This window comes from Schistocerca americana, chromosome 6 (genome assembly GCF_021461395.2).
Source record: "Schistocerca americana isolate TAMUIC-IGC-003095 chromosome 6, iqSchAmer2.1, whole genome shotgun sequence".
NCBI classification, from domain to species: domain Eukaryota; kingdom Metazoa; phylum Arthropoda; class Insecta; order Orthoptera; family Acrididae; genus Schistocerca; species Schistocerca americana.
In genome coordinates this window covers 295,760,616-295,781,103 of record NC_060124.1, presented here as the reverse complement: position 1 = coordinate 295,781,103, position 20,488 = coordinate 295,760,616, and the positions used below count along the sequence as shown (strand labels likewise).

The 20,488-nt window shown below is 44.0% G+C and overlaps 1 protein-coding gene across 2 annotated transcripts in view; it reads left to right on the top strand.

The window, feature by feature from the left end:
• Positions 1-20,488, top strand: part of LOC124619853 (YLP motif-containing protein 1) — a 669,202-nt gene that overhangs the window by 214,515 nt on the left and 434,199 nt on the right. The gene's annotated exons all lie outside the window — the stretch shown is intronic.

Genomic DNA, 20,488 nt, shown 5'->3' with positions numbered 1-20,488 from the left:
ATAATCTATTCATTCAACGTATTTCCATTTTTCCCACTACCTATCGTAATCTCAAATTGCTCCAGTAGATCCAGTTTTCTACCCTTGCCTAATGTGTGCGAAATTGTGAAGTCTTCTTCAATTCCCAACAAACCAGATTCATGAATGTGCATGGCTGCGGCCAATGTTTCGAAATTAAGTCCGAAACCGTCCCTCTGTTTGTTGTGCCTCAGTTTAAAGGGCCTGCCAGTGTAACCTATGTTGTTCGCATTACAGCTGTTAAAATGAATTTTGTAGATACCACCTTTACCATATGTATCAACCTTCAGTTTCGAATTAGTCATTAATTTTCATTCTAGCGTGTTATTGATTTTAAAAGCGGCTTCAACTATAAAGGCTTAAAAATGTTATGTTCTTCGTGCGACAAATTCACGAAATACGGAATAGTAACACTCGTAGCATTCTACGTGGCATTGTCAGTTACCTTCATGCGCTGTTTCTTGCGTATTAATTTATTCATTATATTTTCAAGGTAATAGTTAGCTCTGGCTAGATGTCTTAAAATGTATTGCTCAGTCATTTTGTCCTGTTTACTCAATGGTAATTTAAGGGGATCTGGACATATTGGTCTGTATTTTTTACTAGGTAGTGTTTTGAAATATAACAACACGAAAGCTTTAATCGATATTGAAATAAAACTTTAACCACGTATTTAGTGTATTGTGACCTCTATGTGACAAAAACTAAATACCTTGGAATTCATAATGGAGTGAACTTCGACTTTTATCTTACATACTGAATTACGTGTAATTTGTTTTGTTGCACTGTATTCCACACTATTCAACAAAAAGGGCAGTACGAATTTTTTTTCTTTGAATTATTAACTTCTTAAAAGAAATTTCTTGTGTATTTAAAAAGTGTTTTTCAGTAACAGAGAAAGCAAATTAGAAAGCTTGCACTTACTAATCAAAATGTAACCGCTACTTTCACTATTTCAACTTTCGTTTTCGGTAAGATATTTCAACCCTAGAACCCTTACCGTGTGTTCATCAAGTCAGTTGAAACTACATTTATGCCACAGACAGGATATTATGTGCATATTTTACTTGCATAAGTACGGTGAATTTGAACCTCTGGATCTTGGCAACGAATAGTGATACCGAAAAAAGTTGCGAAGTTTCCAGAAAATTTCAAGTTAAGAACATACGATAAAAAGTCCGACGATCTGCCATGATTACAAACTATAGAAATGGCCATCCCCACAATTGGTACGTTTCGTATCCAAAAAAGTCTTTTTTCGGTGTTTCCTCAGGACCCGCCCACGTACAAATAGTGCTTATATCCACCCGAAATCACACCCATTGCAAAAGAACCACCCGATTTGCTCAATTGGCCTGTGATCCAAGAAGTGTGTAATTATTACGTTTTGACCCTGTACTGTAAGATAGCTTCAGTATGACTGCTTTTCCGATATGTATAAAAATAGTCGCTAGGCCAACACATGACCCCTTATCTCTGTCATCAATAGAACCCCACATACGACCCCCTGAAAAATAGCATTTTCGTGCGTGGCTTTTTGGAACATATTGGCACTGTACGCTGCTGTGCACGGACCGATTGTGGTTGTCCTGAATTCACGTCCATGTTGAATTTTTTTTGAGTGTTTTTGAACTTTGTAAATAACACAGACGAACTTGCGTAATGTTTTCTCCGCTTTACGAAAAGAGCGGCGAGTTCAAGAGAATTTTATCAAATGTTTTAACCTATGTTTTGCAAGACAATGTATTGCATTGAAAATCTGTTATCTAGGACATATAAATTTTTATTCTTCATCGAAAAAGCGATTTCACACGAGATAGTAAGGCGTGGTCATGTCGCCTTGTGGTGAAATAATGAAAGACAAGAGCATTTAGTAATTGTGAAGCCGTCGTAATACGATACACCTCATCGCGTCTGCAGGTGATCACTCATCTCTCCCCTCTTATCTTTTGGACAAGAAAATACCAAGAAACCTTTGAGGAGACAAATGGATTTACAGAGTAAAAGTTCGTTGTTTCAGTGATCCCGCCCAGTGCCGTTAGTTCAGTAAATTAGGCTGAAATTTTCGCGTCTTGCATGTGTTGTGACCGAGGGAGCTGGGTCGCTCTGTGTTCATGAGACCGAGCAGGGAGTGTGGGAGAGTGGTCCAGAGTAACGGACGGAGACATTAGAGACACAGCGGTATCTGTAATAACATGTATTTGCCAGGATGAGTTAAAAAGCTCTCTCTGAGAGTCGTTCAGTGGACGAGCATTAGCGCGTACTGCGAAGTAGTGCGCACGTGCCTGGTCAACGAGTCGTGAAGTCAGGGCTGCAGGTCAATGTGCCGCGCCATGTGTTCTCACGCAGCGGCTGGGCAGACGTTGACCACCCCTCACGTCCTGCAGTACATTACGGCTCTGCATCTCAGCACTCTTCTAGCCGGCCCATCGTGCACATAGGGGAGGATAGTCTGCTGTGTAGTCCAGGATGTCGGTTATTGTGTGATCCACCATGGATCGACGGAGACGCAGCAGATGTTCACAAGTCGACGAGAGGCTACGTGAACGCGCAATGCCTGGATGGTGTGGAGATGGCAACTTGCAGGTCACCCGCTATAGACCCTCAATGGGATGAGGACTGGCAACACAACAGTCTTCTCCTCATCAGCAGTATCCCAGTAAGCACCAATGGTAGACCACCACTGTGGTTTGCGTCAGGTTGGCTGCCGCGCGGAGTTGAAGTAAGCAAGTGCATAGCAGGCTGACCATCATCAGCCAGCTTGTTACAGTTTACTGAACTCAGTGGACCGTCATTCACTCTGATTCTGGGGACACAGACGAAACGGCGGGACGACTGAACGTGTCTTTGAGATCCGAAAGCACCATTATCCAAAGAGCCTATGACGGGGTGGCTCTGGGTGCATGAGCGAATTTGTTCGCGTTTATTGTTCTCGTCAGCGATTCTCATCTCGCTGTGGTGGCTCAACAATTACTCTGCCGAGCCCGGGTGTTCTGCAAAGTTGGCTATGGCAATGGCGCTCTTCCGCTTCAAATGGTTCAAATGGCTCTGAGCACTATGAGACTTGACATCTGAGGTCATCAGTCCCCTAGAACTTAGAACTACTTAAACCTAACTAACCTAAGGACATCACACACATCCGGGATTCGAACCTGAGCGGTCGCGCGGTTCCAGAGTGAAGCGCCTAGAACCGCTCGGCCACATCGGCCGCTGCCGTTTCAGATTATAGCCTGTTACTTCATACTGCGCTGTTACGATGTATTGCAATGTTTGCTATTTTGCTTCCTTCGCTCTGAACGAAGAGAGACTGGGTTTAACTTCCCGTCGATGTCGAGCACAAGCTCTGATGTGTCAAGGATGGGAAATGAAATCGGTCGTGCTCTTTCAAAGGAACCATCCCAGCAGATCACAGAAAACCTAAATCTGGATGGCTGGACGCGGGTTTGAACTGTCGTCCTCCCGAATGCGACTCCAGTGTGCTAACCACTGTTTCATCTCGCCCGGTCCCTCGCGCTGAGGTTGTGTGGCAATGATTGCCCGGTACTCTGTCTTCCACTACATCGGCAGTATACCGAGTTGACATTCTGATTGGTACACTGGCCCCAAGCTGGCCTCCTCGGCCCTGATCCCATCCAGTAGAACTTGTAGAAAAATTAGGCATGTATACCGAAATTATTTTGCAGCGCAGCACAGGTAACAAATATGGCAGATTAGTTGAGCGTCTGTTTACAACTAACGTTGCCAGCGGGTGTGGCCGAGTGGTTCTAGGCGCTTCGGTCTGGAACCGCGCGACCGCTACGATCGCAGGTTCGAATCCTGCCTCGGCCGTGGATTTATGTGATGTCCTTGGGTTAGTTAGGTTTAAGTAGTTCTAAGTTCTAGGGAACTAATGACCTCAGATGTTAAGTCCTATAGTGCTCAGAGCTATTTGAACCTTTTGAGCCATACAACTAATGTTGCTCTCACCAAAACAGTGCGCAGCAGTGAAAGTCAGCAAACGTGATTACACAGAAAAAAGCATTACAACCTGGTACAAATTTCTGTAGGTGATTCCTGGGGTTTACACTGTCACACAGTTACTGTGGGTTGATTGACTGCGTTTTAACGCAAAAGGGTGAATTTTGAAAGGCAGTAAATTGAAGCTTACACGTGAGTGGCACATAAATTGTTCAAATAGTGTGTTTATTCATAGATACAACTTGGGTTTCAGAAGATAACTACTTGAAAATCACAAGACGTACAGGAAACAGCGCACATCAGTGGATAGAGCATGTAACAAAAAATTTTACCTCACATTACAGGTGCTCAACATTTGTGACGTGGCAAACTCAATAGGATAGTCAAACTACTGCCGTAACGTTCCATCTCATCATGGTCAATATCACTGCCTCCATTAATTAAAGGTCCCTTACATGTTTTCAAACAGTAATGTAAACTGATGCCTAAGCACCTGAAGATAACCCATCATGGATCGAAACGCATCGTACTTTTGAATAAAGACCACACTGACTGTAGGCGGTTTGTATTTTATTTTGCGGAAATGGTAGTCACGGCAACAGTACAGTCAGCAGTGGACAAGATTAAATCTCGTCTGTTAATTTCATTTTCTGATCTTATTCCCTCTGCATCACGTGACTTCATTCGATTAAATTCAATTACCCTTGTTTTACTTTTATTGATGCTCATCTTGTAACCTCGCTTTAATTAGTAACCTACCACCTGAAACTACTTACAGTATCCAAACTGGACTCGCATTCGGGAGGACGACGGTTCAATCCCGTCTCCAGCCATCCTGATTTAGGTTTTCCGTGATTTACCTAAATCGTTTCAGGCGAATGCCGAGATGGTTCCTTTGAAAGGGCACTGCCGATTTCCTTCCCAAATCTTCCCTAACCCGAGCTTGCGCTCCGTCTCTAATGACCTCGTTGTCAACGGAACGTTAAACACTAACCACCACCACCTACAGTACCCAAAATTGTAACGAATCTCTGATAAAGAAGAGAAGAGATAGTAGAGGTGTTTGGTCAAGCCAAGTCATTTCATTTATATCTACATCTACGTGATTACTCTGCTATTCACAATAAAGTGCCCGGCAGAGGTTTCAATGAATCACTTTCAAGCTGTCTCTCTACCGTTCTACTCTCGAACGGCGCGTGGGAAAAACCATTTGCGGAAGCGACTCCCTACGGACCATTACAAACGTTGTAATTTGTTCTTAGCCTTCTCACTTATGTGCTGCAACAGGCATTAGGTAAACAGTGGTATTGCTGCTGAATTACAAATAATTTAAGGGGTCGACGTATGAAAGTGTCACCAAAAGAGTGTAATTTGGTTTGTTGTATGGCGTAACTCAGTCAAGAACGTAAATACAAAAACACAAACGGCTAAAATAGTCAAACGGTCCCACCTACAGGCTGCGTTATCTAACGGCGTACAGAGCCAACAGAAATTTACTTTTGAGTATTTCATAGAGTTACTGACCAAATTTAAGACCTTAAAATACTTTTATACTCGTTAAGAAATATAATCTTACGTTAAAGGTTTTAACGCATTAACTCAAGTACTGAAATTAATAACTGTCTGTATATATGGAGGCATCGTAAGTCAAGATGCGCAAATTACTCAGAACATGTCCATCAAATATTTGAAAATGAAAGCGCTTAGCGACTTCCGGTAGATATTACACGTAATTTCAAACCCTTTCGAAACTCTTTCATCACGGCATCTCCCGCAAATAGACGACAGGGTAAAAGTTTATCACTTAGTGCATTTTTGCTGGTCATGCAATAGAACTGCATCATCAGGCATGTCGTCTTAGTTTATTACTTCTTTGCTGCTAACTATACTCGCAATACATTTTTCAGACAGCGTCCACATTTATACCTGAATTTACCTCCACATTATATCGTACGATTCATAGTTCGGGAGATATGACGATTTATACATGGATATTCGATTCTTTAAATAATCAGGGGTGGGCGAAAGTTTAGAGGTCTATACAAGGTGTAAGAGGTATAAGAGTAAGTGCTGATATTTTTATATGTAGTGCCTTAATGTGTACACACATCAATGTTTTTTTTTTCCTCTCTCTGTGTCGAACTGTTTTCCCACAAACACGCCGCAAAACTATACGACCTGATGTTTCCTGCAGTGCCTTAACCGCATAACTAAGTGTACTACGCCTGTATGTACAGACTAATCGTTTTAAATCCACATTTCAACACCTGACCTGTTGCGCAGGGGAAAATAAGCATTAATTGCTTGCGGTTGTCATATGTACTTGGAGGTACTAACTGTAATATCCTGCCCACTCTTCTAGTATGGGGTGTCTGGGAAGCTGTTATCTCTGATCGATAGACAGCTATTCAAGCAAATCATATTAATGGAGTATAGTATAGTAAGTTAAATGGACAATACTTTGCGTACTCCCAAAAGTGTGTCGCAAGTAAAAGGCGATGTCCTTGGTATATAAAATTTCAATGCAAGCAAAAGAATACAGTTCATACGTCACCGCTATTGTGTTTGTACTACAGCTCGCGGATATGGGGCGCAGCGCTTATATTCTCTTCATATACAGAGTGTTACAAAAAGGTACGGCCAAACTTTCAGGAAACATTCCTCACACACAAATAAAGAAAAGATGTTATGTGGGCATGTGTCTGGAAACGCTTACTTCCATGTTAGAGCTCATTTTAGTTTCGTCAGTATGTACTGTACTTCCTCGATTCACCGCCAGTTGGCCCAATTGAAGGAAGGTAATGTTGACTTCGGTGCTTGTATTGACATGCGACTCATTGCTCTACAGTACTAGCATCAAGCACATCAGTACGTAGCATCAACAGGTTAGTGTTCATCACGAACGTGGATTGGTAGAGGCGGATCAATTCCATGGCCTCCACGGTCTCCTGACCTCAACCCTCTTGCAGTTGGTGCAATGTTTACAAATGCGGAGTTGGCAGATGCCCATTTGATGTATGGATTAGCACGGGGCAATAGCCGTGGCGCGGTACGTTTGTATCGAGACAGATTTCCAGAACGAAGGTGTCCCGACAGCAGGAGGACGTTCGAAGCAATTGATCGGCGTCTTAGGGAGCACGGAACATTCCAGCCTATGACTCGCGACTGGGGAAGACCTAGAAAGACGAGGACACCTGCAATGGATAAGGCAATTCTTCGTGCAGTTGACGATAACCCTAATGTAATGTCAGCGTCAGAGACGTTGCTGCTGTACAAGGTAACGCTGACCACGTCACTGTATGGAGAGTGCTACGGGAGGACCAGTTGTTTCCGTATCGTTACAGTGTGTGCAGGCTCTATCAGCAGCTGATTGGCCTCCACGGGTACAGTTCTGCGAATGGTTCATGCAACAATGTGTCAATCCTCATTTCAGTGCAAATGTTCTCTTTACGGATGAGGCTTCATTCCAACGTGATCAAATTGTAAATTTTCACAATCAACATGTGTGGGCTGACGAGAATCCGCACGCAATTGTGCAATCACGTCATCAACACAGATTTTATGTGAACGTTTGGGCAGGCATTATTGGTGATGTCTTGATTGGGCCCCATGTTCTTCCACCTACGCTCAGTGGAGCACGTTATCATGATTTCATACGGGATACTCTACCTGTGCTGCTAGAACATGTGCCTTTACAAGTACGACACAACATGTGGTTCATGCACGATGGATCTCCTGCAGATTTCAGTCGAAGTGTTCGTACGCTTCTCAACAACAGATTCGGTGACCGATGGATTGGTAGAGGCGGACCAATTCCATGGCCTTCACGCTCTCCTGACCTCTACGCTCTTGACTTTCATTTATGGGGGCATTTGAAAGCTCTTGTCTACGCAACCCCTGTACCAAATGTAGAGACTCTTCGTGCTCGTATTGTGGACGGCTGTGATACAACACGCCATTCTCTAGGGCTGCATCAGCGCATCAGGGATTCCATGCGACGGAGGGTGGATGCATGTATCCTCGCTAACGGAGGACATTTTGAACATTTCCTGTAATAAAGTGTTTGAAGTCACACTGGTACGTTCTGTTGCTGTGTGTTTCCATTCCATGATTAATGTGATTTGAAGAGAAGTAATAAAATGGGCTCTAACATGGAAAGTAAGCGTTTCCGGACACATGTCCACATAACATTTTCTTTCTTTGTGTGTGAGGAATGTTTCCTGAAAGTTTGGCCGTACCTTTTTGTAAGATCCTGTAGATGCCACTCTAGCCGTGGTGTCGCCCTAGCGAGCGTACTATTGGCTGGCATCGTGTCACAGCCCTCTCTACTGTAACGTTCCAGGCCGACGTGCAGGCGCTTGATGTTACGCCGGATCATTAACCAACCTAGAAACGTACTACTCTTAATAGCTGTCATTACTTGGACCGTTCCCAGCCATCAATACAAACATCTGCACGTACACCAGTTACATCCAGCGTAAAAGACAGTTAATTACAAGAGTATGTGTGGAATCATTTGTTACTAGCTTGTGTTGCATTCGAATATGCAACAGATAACGTGATCAGACTATTACTAACGAACTTGAGGGTTAGCAGTTTCTTCCGTCCATCCCCTAAACTCCCACACAATCCACGCTGTGCGTGCCTGCAGTAAACACCACTTGCGTGCGATCTAGGAGTGTCTGCTGCGGAAGTTACGGCGGCATGTTAATGCACAGGTCACCTTGTGCATAAGTCGTAGGATAAAACGCACGAGGTGAACGTTTCCGGGTTGTTGGGTACAGGAGGACTGGGGGCAAGTGGACCGGAGATGCCCTTCAAGAACCCAATAAACAGATAAACTCCATTCACATTCCTGTCCTGTCCTTGCCAGTCTGCCAGCATTGCGGACGTTTCAGCATATACCTTTCATTCGCGGTCACGGAGTACAACACATTTTCACCTCTCACCGGGGAGCCAATGCCGTGGGATTAGATTAGACTTAGGCGTGGTTCTGGACTTTTTACGTATCTGGAGAGCTTAAGCATGGATCTGCACAAATTTTTGTGTAGCCTTTTCGCTATTCTTGGTTACACTACTGCATTAAATTTCTTGAAAGAAGGCATCTTTAATTTTTTTTAGACAATGTTTTTGTGGCATTCCCTGGGTGACCTCGTCATTCTGGAAGGCAAAATGTATCAACACAAGTTTTTCCTCTGCACGATCGCTTCTACCAGCAGACCATGCAACGTGTTGTCACAAAGCTCGCCGTGTACGTACGTTGTTTGAAAAGCACCAGGATAAGTTTACCGTACTCCCCTGGCCACCGTACTGACCGAATGAAAACCCAATCGAAAATCTTAGGGACCACATCGGTCGGGCTATTCGTCAACCGAGAAACCTAGCGCAGCTGGGCACGGCACTGGAGTCGGCATGGCTCCACATTCGTGTTGGTATCTTCCAGAAGCTCTCTGACTCTCTTCTGGCAAGTCTAATAGCGGCCACGCTCGAAACTGTTTACTCAGGGTTTGGACAGGTAGTCACATTAATGTGACTCGACAGTGTACGTTAATACAATAGTCAAGAGTATTTATTATCCATATGACAAAATTACGTGTTCCTCCATCTACAATCATCTGCCAAAAACCTCTTTTCTGTATCTTGAATTGTTCACGGAATTGGGGTAAGTTTTAGGTATTTGTCGTCATGTCGTAATACACAATACATTGTGAAGAGACAGCCATGTGATAACGTTTCATATTCCCGTTGAATAGCGTAATATTGTACAATCACTGACTTGACGTTCGATATCTAGCATTGCGACCATATCTGTATACAGGTTATACCGTTTTTTGCTCTATACGTAGAACAACACTTCTGCGGTGGTATGAAACTGTGTTATTCTACGGGACATCTAGAACGTCATTACATGGCTATTTATCACGCTGCTATGGGGGAGTATTTACCCTAATGTTTGTTGATAATTCTTAAAGAGAGAACAATACTGAAATGTGTCAAATCGAACTGAATGGAAAAAGGCAATGGAACCCGGGTGTCGTGCACCTGGAATCGTTCAGAAAGCACTCCAACCATCTTTACTTACTTTTTCTGTTGATGTCTTTAGATAAATAAGAGGTTGGTCGTTTCAAAAGGACCGCGATCGGTTGATAATGACTTCTTTTAACATTAGACACTTAGAAATTGTTCATACTAAATAATAATACTGTGTACTATGAGCCATGGCATATCTACTATGCTTATACAGTATCTCATAGGAGGAATGACCAATATTCAGGGACGTGACAAGAACAATCGTTCAAAGCATAAACGTCATATGAACACAAGTCCCATTCCGAATGGTTTTCGAGACAGAACAAATTTAATGTTCATCGTTTTTCACTTTCTGTATTATTTATTACAATGTCAGGTTTATACATGTACAACAGTTTTTAAACATTACAAAATGCCTTTTACGAAGTATCAATTGAAACATACGTATTAACACACCTCTAAGCATTATCGTACACATCACATTACAGCTGTTGTATGTGCGAGTTTCCACCGTCAATTGCCTGCCGGAGTGGCCTAGCGGCTCTAGGCGCTTCAGTCTGGAACCGCGAGACCGCTACGGCCGCAGGTTCGAATCCTGCCTCGGGCATGGATGTGTGGAATGTCCTTAGGTTAGTTAGGTTTAAGTAGTCCTAAGTTCTAGGGGACTGATGACCTCAGATGTTAAGTCCCATAGTGCTCAGAGCCATTTGAACCACCGTCAATTTAGTGCAGTTGTGCACTCCTGGGAAAACATGTGCTGCTTGTCTGAATGCCTCTGCACGTTCCGTAATGAGGGCAGCAGCGTCAATGTTGCGACCAAGCAGTTCACCTCGGGTGTTAACCCTTCGTTTGAACTCCTCGGAATACATCCAACCCCATAAATAAAAATCTAATGGCGTAACGTCTGTCGATTGTCTTTCCTCTTAATTTCACTACCATGACCAGCCCAACGATTAGGGCAAGTGGGGTTGAGATGTTCTCTCATTTGTCTGGTAAAATTTGTAGGGGCTCCGTCATACTAGAAGTACATTGCAATTTACATGGCCAAAGGAACGTCCTCAAGGTCCTCAGCTAAAGAAATTAAAAAAAAATGCAAGTAAATTTGTCCCGTAATTCGCTCTTCTAAAATACATGCACCTATCGACATATTACAAAACATACCGCATGAACCATCGATCGAAAAACGAACTTGGAAATATTTTCCACTGTAACGAGTGGATTTTCCTGTAACTATCGATGATTATTTAGTGCTGTCGATTCCATTGCGTATAAACGTGGCTTCGTCAGTGAATAGTATTAATGGTGATAAATGACGACTGTCATTATAATAACTGACAAAACTCAAGTCGTGTGGCACTGTCGCCAATTTGTAGGCGTAACGTTGCAGAACGATATGAAATCGAATGAGCGCCTCAGGCTGGTAGCAGGGAAGGCAAATGCTGGACTTCGTTTTGGTGAGGGAATGTTGGGAAAGTGTAGCTCATCCATACAGGAGACTGTGTTTAGAACGGTAATGCAATCGATTCTTGAGTACTGGGACTTCCACCAGATTGGATTGAAGGAAAACATCGAATCAGTTCAGACGGTCTGTTAGTTTTATTACCGGTAAGTTCGACCAGCACGCAAGTATTACACAGATGCTTCGTGAAATCAAATGGCAATACCTGGAGGGAAGACGACGCTCTTTTCGCAATGCACTACTACGCAAATTTAGAGAAGCGCCATTTGAGGCCGACTGCAGAGCAATTCTACTGCCGCCAATGTACGTTTCGCTTAAGGATCAAAAAGGTAAGATGTGAGAAATTTGGGTTTGTGCGGAGGCTTTTACACAGTTCTTTTTCCCTTCCTCTGCTTAGCAGTGGAACAGGAAAGGAAATGACTAAGAGTAGTACAGGGTACACTCCGCCACGCATATTATGGTGGTTTGTGGACTATGTATGTAAGTGTAGAAGATTGTCTATATATGTGAAATGGGTACAACCTTTCCAAATGTCATTTTCGCCATACATCCATTCCTGGGACGCTAAAGTCGTTGTGTACTGGGAGGAGGATACGCTGCACCATTCCAGAAGTGTGTTGCTGTTCTTGCACAGTTCTTGAACTACGCACTCAAAAGAAAAATGACAACTTCGAAGATTACATGTTTCATGCAATGCGCTGAAAAATCTGGTAAACACTTTACGATCAGAAATTCGACTGGCCTGATTGCAGCCACTGTATTGGCTCTGAGCACTATGGGACTCAACTGCTGTGGTCATCAGTTCCCTAGAACTTAGAACTACTTAAACCTAACTAACATCCATGCCCGAGGCAGGATTCGAACTGCGCCGTAGCAGTCGCACGGTTCCGGACTGCGCGCCTAGAACCGCGAGACCAACGCGGCCGGCGCACCCACTGTATTCTTCGATGAGAGCATGTCCAAAAGTCATTAACATACGCCATACCTGGAAAATTTTTGTTTGTGTAGTTGTATGGTAGCCAGCGCGTGTACCAGTACAATTAACCTATGCTGCCCTCTAATAAGTCCTCAGTCCCTTGCACTACTTCATTTAAAACGCCCACGGACGATTGCGCGCGCGTTCACTGGGCGCGTTTTTGGCAGGAAAACATCCAGAGCAAAGACAACGAGGCAGTTTGGGCTGGAAAAAAATGTCACAGTTGGGTGGGAAAGATACATTGTACGTGCCCAAAAACAAATGCACATTTAATGCGTTCTATCTCGGAAGCCATTCGGATTAGGGAATATGACTGTATGAAGTTTTTTTGTTTCAAATGAGCGTTTCCTTCACATCTATGAATATTGGCCATTCCTGCTGGGACACCCTGATTAAAAATGACTATTCTTAGAGGATGTAGTTTCAACGCCATCATGTAAATTTTATCGTAGCAGTTAAGGATCTATGGAATTATAACAGCAGTAAGTGAAAGTGTGAAGTGATGACAGTGTGTGCCAGACAAGGATATATCTCGCTAAATTGCGAGTAAACCTTACGGGCACAACGACCTAATAGACATCGTTGTACTTCAAAGGAATCCATAATTTAAAATTAATGTACATGTAACAGTAAAGCATCTGATGGTCGCAGAACTCGGCCGACCGCGTCGTTGCCGAATAAAAGTGACCGAAGCTTAAATTATTTTATAAATTTCATGAATTACACATTGGTAAAACAAAAGAGAGGGTGCATTTAACCAATGTGTTACATCTTTGAACGCGGAATGCTAGTCAGAACCAGCGTGGGACATTTCAGTTCTGAAATCGTTAGAGAATTCAGTATTCCGCGATCCACAGTGTCAAGAGTATGCCGAGAATACCAAATCTGACGCATTACCTCTCACCAAGGAAAACGCGGTACCGACGGCCTACACTTAAACGACCGAGAGCAGCAGCGTTTACGTAGAGATGTCAGTGCTATCAGACAAGCAACACAGCGTGAAATAACTGCAGAAATCAATGTCGGACGTATCTGTTGCGACAGTATACGGCGAAATCCGGCGTTAAAGGGCTATCGCAGCAGACGACGAACCGACTGCCTTAGGTAAGAGCATGACAACGCCTACAGCCCCTCTCCTGGGCTCGTGGCTATATTTGTTGCATCGTAGACGACTAGAAAACCGTGGTCTTGTCAGATGAATCCCGATTTCAGTTGGTAAGAGCTGGTGGTAGGGTTCGAGCGTCCCGCAGGCCCCACGAAACCGTAGACCCAAGTTATCAACAAGGCACTGTGCAAGCAGGTGGTGGTTCCATAATGGTGCGGGCTATTTTTACATGGAATCGACTAGGTCCATTGGTCCCGTTGAACCGAACGTTGACTGGAAATGGTTATGTTGTGTTACCTGGAGAGGATTTGCAGTCATTGATTGACCTCATGTTCCCAAAAACGTTGCAATTTTTATGCATGACAATGCGCCATGTTACGAGGGCACAATTGTTGGTGACTGGTTTGAAGAACATCCTGGATAATTCGAACAAAGATTCGGCTATCCATATCACTCGACATGAGTCCCATCGAACTTTCATGGGACAATCTCGAGACGTCAAACTCTTGCACCGGCAGCACTTTTGCAGTAATGGACGGCTATCGAGCCAGAATGGTCCAGCATTTCTGCAGGAAACTTCAAACTTCTTCTGGAGTCCATGTCATGTCGATTTGCTGCACCACGCCGGTCGAAATGAGGTCCGACACGATATTAGGAGCTATGCCATGACTTGTCACCTTAGTGTGTACTCTGTACGGTCACTAGTATTCAAGGACCCCGCCGCCGAGTGAATAAGAGCTTAGTTCCAAAAGCGCTAGGTCTTTGATTGATCATCCGTGCTAGCACTTCTTTTCTTCCATTCCCTCGTAATTCTGACAATAGATTTATTAGGACTGTGGTAATTAGCAGTATTTAATTATTCATGTATTAACTTCACAAAAAAGTTCGTAAGGAGATTGGAAATAAAAACGATGGACAGCAGCTTTCAATCAAGTCATTTTATTTATATTATTCTGTCTACATTTGTGACAAGTATAATATACAAAGGTAATGTACCGGAAAGAGGATGATACTGTCTATAGAAACATGGAACAGAATAACTCCAACAACATACGGCACTTGTAATGAACGCCAAAATTTTGCATGTGCATGGTTATTTTCAATTTTAGTTTATAAGTTGTTGTGAGTTAAATGTTATAAATAATTCCTGAATTGTAAAAGTGAATATCTCGGCAACGCATTTAACGATTACAACAATCGAGCGGTCTACGGATACAGCTCGTAGAACTGTATCGGACTGTGACAGTAGATTTACTGAAATTGGATTTTCCGCAATTAAACAGAGCTTTTCTTACAAAATACATTGAGAAACATGGAAACTAGCGGCAGTACTGTATACTTCAGGTATATAGGAAATTACTTAATGTATAAATTAAATTGCTTGTTAATATTTACACTTATTAATCCAAAAACGGATGAAAACCATAGAAGTTATTGTTCATAAATAAACTGTGGCAGATAAAAGAAAACTGATAACGGCATAGTATTTCTCAGAAAATTTCTGTGTTATTTGATGTGTCATATGTGTACAAAAGGTTGAAATTAAGAATTTCAGCATTTTATGTTGAGTAGTTTAACTGACTTCACTGGTGCTTGACATACGTTTCCTGGGTGAACAGCGTCATTTTGGAGGGAGTCTATTTTCAGACTATGTGGAGGCGGTCAGGCTATATTAATTTGTGTTTCGAGAAAGCTTTATCTGATCAGCAATGAAATAACAGCTAGTCCACGTGTGTGAATTACTCAGTGTTCCTACTTTCGGACATCGAAATTTTTTGTCATCTGATGGACTTTCTTTTTGCGTGTGATACAAGCCGCACTTAGAGGGTTTCACTGTGCAGCCACTGTGGAATTTATAGCGTGAGGTAACTCACGCAATTCATTGTGATACAGCCGCCTCCAGGATCTTAAGAAACTCGACCAGGCTCTGAAACTGTGCATTCTGAGTTTCGATTTTTCTATGTTCGTACTGGAAATAAACTCGAATTTCTGAAATTTTAAAAAATATGTGAATGCATACGTGATTTTGTTCGTAGCAAATCCTACCTGAATTTAAATTAAATACTATAGTGGAAAATTGGGTACATCGCGACGAATGTGTGTTGACGCCCTTTAGACGAAACGTGGCCGAACTTGTAAATCCAACCACATTTACGGGGGCCCATTGAAATGTCTGTGCTGTGTAATGTGTAGGTAGCACGTGGCGGCTTCGAGCTGATATAGAACTTGTGAACAGCTTAAAACTTTGATTTTCGGCGAGCTGATGAAAGAGATTGTATTCTATTTCGTCATCCACACCACGTGCACATTTCCATACAACCCGTATGGACGCAGTACCGTCACCGTGATTCGATCCATAGACCTCGCGCTTTCGAAACTAATCGTACTCTCTCGGCTGGGGAATCCTTGAATATGTACAATCGACCAAACGCAATATAAAAGTGTCAAACTCGATTTTGTGAAAGAGTTAAAGAGCTGCGTATTCCTGTTCACATATGCTGAAGTACTAGACGTGTAGTACACACCCCGTCAACACGATCCAAATCGGTGAGGGGAAGATCGTCTGGCCCCGTTGTAGGCCGTATAGAATCCGCGCGGCGGGAAAAAAATTGTGGTAAGATCTTGTGGGACCAAACTGCTGAGGTCATAGTCCCTAAGCTTATACACTATTTAATCTCTTACACTAAGGACGACACATACACCCATTCCCGAGGGAGGACTCGATCCTCCAGACGGGGGGAGCCGCGCGAACCACGACAAGACGCCCGAGACCGCGTGGTGGGTTAACCTCCGTTGGTCTGGTACACAGGCAAACTCTCATATGGTATTTACGCGGTTTCCCACGCTCGCTTAGGCAAATGCTAGCGTGGTCTCCAATATCTACCTCCGGAAATACGATAAACAAGCATCTGAAATACGGTGAGCTACAGAAAAATGTTCACACGATTCATAGATATATGGCGGCTCAGGCAGGGCTGCGGCGACTTGAAGGGCATCCGGCCGGAAAGTTAAAATAAACTAAGGTTGCCAAATCATCAAAACAGCGGGCCCCATACGATGCGATGGGTGCTACGAAGAATATAGCTGGGAAAGTTGTGAAGAATTCTACATTTCGGTGATAGGTCCACTGTTTAGCGTATCGTGACATTTTATTACACGAGTTGAATGGATAACTTCTCGACACGAGGCGATTATTGTGCATAGCATTTACTGCAACGGCTTCACACCACCAGTGTCATGGATTGAAGAGGTCGACAGAGGAAAGTGCTAACCCTCAATTTAGTAATGACCATTTTGCTCGAATTATGTTGTGTTTTGGAATGTACCTCATGCTCTAAAAGTACTGCCTTCTGTACCGCTAGAGTATATTGTCTTTTATATACACCGACCAGTGTCATCAATGTGACTACCTGTTAAAGGGCTGATAAACCAACTTTTTCAGCGCTGACCGCTGCAAAAAGTGCAGGGACAGTGTTAATGAGTTTCTCGAACGTACTGATTGGGATGTGGAGCCGCGAACGTCCGGATCGAGATGGTCCCACACATTCTCGATTGAATATAAATCCAGGGCGTTAAGTGGCCAGAGGAGTATGGTAAACTGACCTTCGTGTTCTCCGAACAACGTACGTACACTGCGGTCTGGCGATAACGTTGAACTGTCCTGCAGGTAGATGCCATCGTGCAGAGTGGGGGAGAGAAAAAAAAACCTGCTTGTAGGGATGGACACGGTCCCTCAGGCGTAGATGCATAATTGTGTTGTTCCATTGTGCCTTCCAGAATGACGAGAGCACCCAGGAAATGTCACGACAACGTTCCCCAGACCACAACGCTGCCTCCTCCATTGTGGATCTTTCGGACGATTGCTGGAGGACGATCGCTTTCAGAGGTTGCACGCTGTACATGCCGACGGCCATCTGTCCGATGGTGCATAAAACTTGGATAATCTAAAAAAGCCACCTGTCGCCATTCAGTGGCCGTCCAGTTATGATACTGGCAAATTCCAGTCTTCTTCGCCAAAGAACAGCAGTCAGCATGGGTTCATTTACAAGGCGGCTGCTGCGGAGGCGCACATGCAGCACCGTTTGTTGATCGGTCGTTGAGGAGACATTGTTGGTAGTCCTTTGGTCCATTTGGGCGATCAGTTGCTGAGCAGTTGCGCCTCCTTTCGCCCTTACACATCTCTGCAGCCATCTTCCACCCCTGTAATTATGACATGTGGTGCACGACAGTTGTCTCGGCGCCGGTTTTGGATAGCGCCATTCTGCCAGGGATAGTATTCCTCAAGCACAGCGGCAGGCAATACAATCTTAGCCTTTTTGGAAATACTTCCACTATTGGTCTGGAAGGCAGTGATCATCCCCTTTTGAATGTCAGATAAACCGTTTCGTTTCTACACTACGACAGCGACTGCACTTTTCCCTCGACACCCTTTACATACCCTCCACTGCTAGGGCTGCCACATGTCGTCTGTGAGTGGTTATTTTATGCCGACGTCGAACATGACGGTAGTCACATAAACGTCAATAAACTGTGTAAATTGCTTTATTTTGTTGTATTTGAATTTATTTTCTTGTCTTTGAATTTAATAAAACATGTTATACGCAGTAACGAAAAATGCGATCTTGTGAGTTACCGTGTTTTTGCGCCGAGGCATTTCATTGACAAGTCTCTTAATACACAGAGCGCGTACCAGTTACAGCTCGTGACGTCAGCAGCACGTACCAAACCGCGTGTGCCTCTTTCCAGATCATTAGCACCGCTAATTGGAGACGTCTTTCCACGTAATGGCACAGCTTCGTATACGGGTTAGGGCCATTAAACCAAGAGCAACTGGAACGCCTCGAGAGCGGTTTCCCAGCTCGCTCTCCTTTCGCTCCTCGACTTAAGCAGCTTAGCGTAATCCCAATACCGAGCTGAGCCGATTTTAGCGCCCCTCTTCGAGGGAAAATAAACTTCTCGTATGCAAGGCACGTTTGGCGTAAAGCCTCGCTCCTTCCCTTGAAGTGGAATTCGTTTCAGCACTTAGATCTTACTTCGATATGCAGAATTTTTAAGTTACATTTGTATGTGGGAGTGCCCTTATTATTTTCAAACGTGGACCTCTTGCTTACGACGAACAGTAAGACTACTAGTTTTTTTGCAGAAGCCGCAGCTGTATTTGCAACTTTATAGCACGTACGAGATCACTAGAAAAAAAGTTTTTCGATAATAACAAATTTCAGAAGTTTGCTCCAAAAAGTGCGTGGTCCAACCTTTGTCAGGGAATGTAATCCATTCGTAATAAATATTATAGCATGGGAAAAAATGTCGGTAAGAAGCTAACATTTCTGTGGGTCGAGCAGCACGATTACATTAAATATGATGGATGACGACAGCTAAAAAGAACGTATTTAAGGTACAGTGAAGCCTGATTTATTCGAACTAAGTAGGCCGTTTGCCATCCGAATTATTGAAAATCTCGACAAGGCGAAAATTCAGAAAGAAAGAGAGGGACATAAGTTTCATAAGCATGAACGCTGTATTAATTTTCCCGTAAATTTAGATCAGATATTGTAAAATGAAAAAAAAAAAAAAGGAAATTAACGTGCACATAATACACTCCTGGAAATTGAAATAAGAACACCGTGAATTCATTGTCCCAGGAAGGGGAAACTTTATTGACACATTCCTGGGGTCAGATACATCACATGATCACACTGACAGAACCACAGGCACATAGACACAGGCAACAGAGCATGCACAATGTCGGCACTAGTACAGTGTATATCCACCTTTCGCAGCAATGCAGGCTGCTATTCTCCCATGGAGACGATCGTAGAGATGCTGGATGTAGTCCTGTGGAACGGCTTGCCATGCCATTTCCACCTGGCGCCTCAGTTGGACCAGCGTTCGTGCTGGACGTGCAGACCGCGTGAGACGACGCTTCATCCAGTCCCAAACATGCTCAATGGGGGACAGATCCGGAGATCTTGCTGGCCATGGTAGTGACTTACACCTTCTAGAGCACGTTGGGTGGCACGGGATACATGCGGACGTGCATTGTCCTGTTGGAACAGCAAGTTCCCTTGCCGGTCTAGGAATGGTAGAACGATGGGTTCGATGACGGTTTGGATGTACCGTGCACTATTCAGTGTCCCCTCGACGATCACCAGTGGTGTACGGCCAGTGTAGGAGATCGCTCCCCACACCATGATGCCGGGTGTTGGCCCTGTGTGCCTCGGTCGTATGCAGTCCTGATTGTGGCGCTCACCTGCAAGGCGCCAAACACGCATACGACCATCATTGGCACCAAGGCAGAAGCGACTCTCATCGCTGAAGACGACACGTTTCCATTCGTCCCTCCATTCACGCCTGTCGCGACACCACTGGAGGCGGGCTGCACGATGTTGGGGCGTGAGCGGAAGACGGCCTAACGGTGTGCGGGACCGTAGCCCAGCTTCATGGAGACGGTTGCGAATGGTCCTCGCCGATACCCCAGGAGCAACAGTGTCCCTAATTTGCTGGGAAGTGGCAGCTACGAAGTATCTCTTCAAAAGTTACCAAGTTGTTGGACGAGGACGTGCTGAAAAGTAATGCGTCCGAATTTTGTACGTGAAAATTATTGACATTTTACATCTTTCTTCTTCATGTCTGCGTATTGGCGGCCTTCTGTCGATAGAGAACTCCGAACTGTAGCGTATAACATGGGGGCGTGTAACATTGTGTTGTTGCTTGAGAAACAGCGTTTTTTAATCGAGTTTCTTACCGCGGAATTCGTCCACACATGGATCACCTTTTCCTTCAGCATGACAATGACAGAGAACACACGAGCGCTGCGACATGTGCAACAATCCTATCCCCTTGGTTTCACTGTCATCGTTAATCACCCGTAAATCAAGACAGGAAGGAATTACCAATGGGAAAACTTGAAAATTTATGTAGGATCGGGATTCGAACCCGGATC